The 6,437-nt window shown below is 43.2% G+C and overlaps 1 non-coding gene across 1 annotated transcript; it reads left to right on the forward strand.

Annotated features, from left to right (window-relative positions):
* The first annotated feature begins 229 nt into the window (after nucleotides 1–229).
* Trnat-ugu lies at nucleotides 230–304 on the forward strand. The gene has a single exon. It is a non-coding gene; the product is annotated as a tRNA-Thr (tRNA).
* The last annotated feature ends 6,133 nt before the right edge of the window (nucleotides 305–6,437 follow it).

The following is a 6,437-nucleotide window of genomic DNA, read 5'->3' on the forward strand; positions in this document are numbered from 1 at the left end:
CGGACATATCATCTTCATATAGTTAAGGCTAACCGGCCATTGAACTTCTTCTGTGCGGATGCACACATATTGCCCGAACTCTTACGGGACTAGGTATGATTGTCTGCCGCAGGTAATGAGTGTAATGGGCAGGGGCACTACGAATATAGTGTGTGGACATTAAGTTGGGAATGTGGGTCTCACTGGGAGCATGCAAGGAATAAGTCGCTGCAGTCGCACTTTTCTGTGTGCCCTCGGTGGCTCAGATGGACAGAGCGTCTGCCATGTAAGCAGGAGATCCCGGGTTCGAGTCCCGGTCGGGGCACACAATTTCAACTGTTTCCGTTGATGTATATCAACGCCTGTCGACAGGAAAGGGTATCGTTTTAATTGTCATTTCATTTGTTATTTGTTGTCAGTCCGTCCGTCTGGTAAGATCCCTTTTTCTCAGGAAAAGTTCACGTGTCCCGTTGAAATTTATGTCATATACCAAAGTCTATAATCACTTGACTGTGTAAAAAAATGTAAGCTTATTACTCAATGCACCCAGAAGATACGGACATTTATGTAACATATTTTGATACTCGCAATCTTACTCATCAAAACCTATAGGGGTAATTTCCGTTGGTCTAGAATCAAGTAATTTTTCAAGAAGCAAGGTTTCACAATGTAATTAAAGGGGAAAAAATCTTAAAATTGTTAATTTGTAATTATACATCAAGAAAAAGTTTTGTCATTTTTGACAAATGGTTCAAATGGCTCTGAGCACTATGGGACTTAACTTCTGAGGTCATCAGTCCCCTAGAACTTCGAACTACTTAAACCTAACTAACCTATGGACATCACAAAAATCCATGCCCGAGGCAGGATTCGAACCTGTGACCGTAGCGATCGCGCGGTTCCAGACTGTAGCGCCTAGAACCGCTCGGCCACCTCGGGCGGCTTGTCATTTTTCATCGGCCTTCAAACGCAAAATTAAAACTTACACTAAACCTATGAATTTTGTTAATTTCTTTTGGATATATATTCCCCCAAAAACTGTGACAGACCTAACAGTAATCAGAAAATCGAGTCAAATTTACAAATAACTTGACAGTATAAACCCGATTTGTATAACAATACAACATCTCTCGCCTGGATGCACGCATTGATTCGGTTGGGAAGAGCGTCGTAATGCCCTTGTATCCCCTCTTGAGTCAAGCTGGGCCACAACTGTTGTAACTGGTCATTGATATCCTGGATACTGGTACTGGGTCAGAGTTAATATCCAAGAAGGTACCACACGTGTTCTATTGGGGATAACCCTGGTGATCTTGCTGGCCACGGGAGTACCTCAACATCACGCAAACGATTCATAGAGACACGTGTCGTGTGTGGACGGTTGTTATCCAGTTGAAAAATGGCACCACGATATTGCCACATGAGAGGCAACACATGAGGTCACAGGATGTCCATAAAGTACCGTTGCGCCGTCACAGGTCCTATAATTACTAATAGTCGTGATCTGAAGTCATACTTGATGGCTCCTCGCATTATGATGCCTTGGGTAGTACCGCTGTGCCTCTTCAAAACATTGGAAGAATGGGAGCTCTCCCCAGATTGCTGACATACTCACCGACAATGGTCATCCTTTGTAGTACAGAACTGTGACTCCTCGCTGAACGTACTGCGACACCATTTATCAGTACCTCATGCTTCCCGCCTACAGCACCTCCCCAAACGCAGCTGTTTGAGTTATGCTGTTCACAGCAGCCTCTACATGGCATGGTGATTCGCTAGTGCAGCTAGTGGTAGTCTTCTATTAGTGCCGCGGGTTGACACAGAATGTTGAATGCTCTTCATCACTGGTTCTCGCATAGCAGGTGGAGATTTGAAGAATTTACGATGTGCTTGGAGCACTGTATAGTGATGCTCCCTTGTGGTGGCCAGACTTGATCGTTCTGAAACTTGACGATGAGTATTTATGCCTGCACGTTCCCTTGCAGTCCAACAATTGACCACTGAAGGTCCAAATGCTCACAGATGTAAATGTTGTTGCCGGCCGGTGTGGCGTGCGGTTCTAGGCGCTACAGTCCGGAACTGCGTGACCGCTATGGTCGCAGGTTCGAATCCTACCTCGGGCATGGATGTGTGTGATGTCTTTAGGTTAGTTAGGTTTAAGTATTTCTAAGTTCTAGAGGACTGATGACCACAGCATTTAAGTCCCATAGTGCTCAGAGCCATTTGTGAATGTTGTTCATTTCGACCAGTTGGCCAAATGGTGGCTCAATATGAGGCCCTTTCCGAACTCTGTCAGGTGCTGAAAATGCTGTCTCACTCGGGTATGTGGCATCTCCGTGAGCTTCAAAGCTATCAGTCAACATCTGACATTGGTCATGCCCCTTATATACTGGTTCAAATGGCTCTGAGCACTATGGGACTTAACTTCTGAGGTCATCAGTCCCCTAGAACTTAGAACTACTTAAACCTAACTAACCTAAGGACATCACACACATCCATGCCCGAGGCAGGATTCGAACCTGCCACCGTAGCGGTCGCGCGGTTCCAGGCTGTAGCACCTAGAACCGCTCGGCCACCCAGGTCGGCCCCTTATATACTCTACCTGGCTGGTAAGAGCAGAAACAACACTAATGCACTCTCTCACAGTGAATTACAACTCTAATCATTTACGTATCCGCAACTGGTGTGTCAGTGTATGGTGTTACACTGACATCCGGCCATGCATTCTGGTTGCACGCTACTTATGTCAGGCCATGTACCAATCGCATCAAATACGAAAAAAATGTGGAAACATATAGCTAAAGCAAATGTTAAACGTTAAACCGTCTGTAAGAAAAATCTTCTTCTTACTCCAATGTTAAAAGAAAGCATATTATTTAATAAACCAATCTATATAGGTAACTATGTTCAAATGTGTATGAATTCCTAAGGGACCAAACTGCTGAGGTCATCGGTCCGTAGACTTACACACTACTTAAACTAACTTATGCTAAGAACAACACACACACCCATGCGCTAGGGAGGACTCGAACCTCCGACGGGAGGGGTGCGCAGTCCGTCACATGGCACCTCAAACCGCGCTGCCACTCCGCGCGGCAGGTAACAATAGATCTCAACTAGTTATAACATACAGGTGTCAGGGATATAGGTATAGATGTTGTGATCACGCATACCTTAATATGTACCCACTTCAGTGTGTTAGTTGTTTTTTTTTTCTCTGTGTCTAACGGTCTTCCTGCAAACACGCCACATAATTTCCTATTTGATGTTTTCTGCATGGTCGTAACTGCGCCATTAAGTGAACTACAATTCTCACTGTAGCCTAACCGTTTTGCACCCATGCATCCACGCTTCTTCACCTGACCTGCTGCCCAGTGGAAAATAAACATTAATGACTTCCTCTTGCCACGTGTTCTTGTGGTTACTAATCAACCTAAAAACGTACTACTCCTTATAGCTATAATTATTTGTCTGCAAATGAAGTAAATACTGAAATAATGTTGTTCAGCACGTTTTCCTCAGTCACCAATAAAAATATCTTCCCTTTACATACAGGATTCAGTATTGCAGTCATACCAAATAAATCGATGTATGTAAGCTGCCTGTGTAGTTTCAAATTCGGATTACATGCAAGTGTGTAGCCGGAAATATACGCTGTATGAAATGATGCACTCGTACACACAAAATTTAAGTCCCAAAAATTTAAACCAATGATGATAACGCTATCTGATTATACCCACTAAGAACATATGGCAAAAGAACGGGTGAAGCTTACATTGTGTAAAGTACTAATAATGGACATAAAACTGAAACTTGGCTAAATCTCACGAAGGTGTTAAGTGTTGAGAGTTACATGTTCCAACGTCAATAATGCGTAGAAATTCATTTATAGCCACATCACGTGCTCTGGTCATGTGTGACCCACTATGTTATCCTAGCCCTTTTATTTAGAAAGCTGAACACTCAAGGGTACAAACGATTATATTATATATCAACACGTAATGATCTGCCAGCCTCATCTGAAACGCTGACGAATGACTTCCCTCTTGTTCTGAAAAAGCATGCAAGCAGAGTAAACGGAGTGTAATGCTCACTCAAACTATTCGAAAAGTATAGATGTTTGTTGCCTCATATAATGCTAGATTTTGTTATCCCACCTGAAGTCAGAATGACAGTTTCATAGAAATAGGCCAATGCCACTTGCAAAGCGCAGCTCGGTCGTAAATATATAAGAATTTTAAGTTTGTAACAATGGATCATGAGTGAAGTTGAGACTCTTTTAGCGAGACAACATTTAATTGCATTTAAACGTGGATACAATCGACACTGACCACACAGCATGAATTCATAAAACACGTGGAAGAAAGACTCACGAGAGGTGCAGTCTTTGAGCACAAGGAAATCTATATCCACAAGAAAGTATTTAAAAGTGATTCCTAGGCGCGGATGTGACGAATTCAAATCCGTTAATATTCCGATGGTTATGTATAAACCCGATTCTTTACCATGCTTTTCGGGTTGTATATCTCACAAAACCACGAAATATTACCTTACCGTAGAAAGTGCTCATTTGAATTCTCTAAATACTGCAAATATCGCCATCCAAGGCGTTGCAATACGAATCAGAAAAGAGTCACCCATTAATAGTTCGATGTTTGTGAATGTACGACAGCCTCTGACTGCAATACTACGTAAATCTTATCCAGGTATAACAGCCTCTTCCCATTGCATCTCTCGATCGTCAGCCACCGGCTAGCCATGCTTTGTCCATTCAAACCCAGCGTTCTTCACCGGCCACGAGCAGTATTCGGCTCATTGGCTCTGTTGACTTGGCTTCTCAAAGAGAGTCTTACAAGCATCTTTCTGAGGATGACAAAGGATAGTTACGATTTCAGAAATCAATAGCTAGGTGCATAATACAACTTTGCAAAGGATTTCCGATTTGAGAATACGTAATGAAACATCAGTACTGAAAGTTCTCATTTGACAGACAACTTTCAAGTATAATGAAGCCAAGGTACGGTAATAAACGGAATTCTGTCATGTGGATACAGATACATTTATATTACACTGCCTGAAAAAGGTGAAGCATCCACAAAATATGGTAGGATGTCAATGTAACTTTGTCACAATTAATAAAATATTCCGGGCTATTATGCCATGGTCAAAGGCAATTGAATTCAAAACCCGACGTTTCGTCCCAATCGGCGGAAAACATTTTGAAGTGGTATCGTAGCTTTGTTGAACGTCCGATTCACACCCTGGCTCGCTACTGACTACTGCGCGGAAGCTGCCGAAAGCGGAATTTTGCTGTAGTCAGTAGCGAGTCAGGGCGTGAATCGGACGTTCAACAAAGCAGTGATCGGGTATTAAATTGAATTGCCTTCGACCACGGCATAATAGTCCGGAATATTTTATTAATTGTGACACTTGCGCCCGTGAAAGTTTACATTTTACAATGTAACTTTGTACATGTACACCCAATAATCGGGTACGTAAATGAATAGAGTTACAATTCTCTAAGAAAAATAGAACAGCCACCACAGTTCGTTGGTATTTTCGTGTTTACTGTCCTTACCGGGATTGGTAGGATTATAAGGGGCTGGAGCTGTGTTAGATGCTGACTGGTCACTGTGAAGGATACGGAGATGCCATATATTCGTCTGGGACAGGGATATTACCACCTGTCAAAGTTTGAAAGCGGCCTGTATGAGAGTCTCCATTTGGCAGCCTGGTAGATTCGCGAAATATCCATATTTGTAGGGAGGATCGCCATATAGTGCACCAAGCACATCGCAACCCCTTCAAATCTTCGTCTTCCATTCGAGAACCAATGATGGACACTTGTAAATTGACTGTGGCATCCCGCACCATTTTTAGGAGATTAGTACAAGCCGGACTAGGGAACTACTTTCAAATAACTTCCGGGAATTCAGCCAGGTAACACTTTCAGCGACCGCCGATATTTCGGCGGGACAACACCCCGCCATTTTCAAGGCAAACTGCAACGGACAGGCGGCGTACATGCAAATTTAATACCTCGGTTCTCCGACAGAAGCAGGAAAGATAACACACACACACACACACACACACACACACACACACACACACACACTGAACACTAGTGCCACCAAAGATGACCAAAGTCAGAGCTATCGATAGTGAGACTATGAATTCGCGGGTGAGGCAGCATTGACTCTGTTCCTCTGTTTTTTGACAAGGGAGAGAGCCGGATTCCAAACAGAGTTTAAACAGAAACCTCCATCCCTGTTAACGAGGTTGCTCGCTAATTTAATCTCAACTGCCTCCCTAATGACACTGTCCCAATAGCTGGACGTGCATGCCAATATCTCGGTGTTATTATATAACATGGGGTGACCAGTATCCAAGCAATGTTCGGCAATAGCAGATCTATTTGGCTGCTGTAATCGTGTGTGCCGTTTATGCTCAGTACATCT

The sequence above is a fragment of the Schistocerca piceifrons genome, chromosome X (assembly GCF_021461385.2).
Source record: "Schistocerca piceifrons isolate TAMUIC-IGC-003096 chromosome X, iqSchPice1.1, whole genome shotgun sequence".
Lineage (NCBI taxonomy): Eukaryota > Metazoa > Arthropoda > Insecta > Orthoptera > Acrididae > Schistocerca > Schistocerca piceifrons.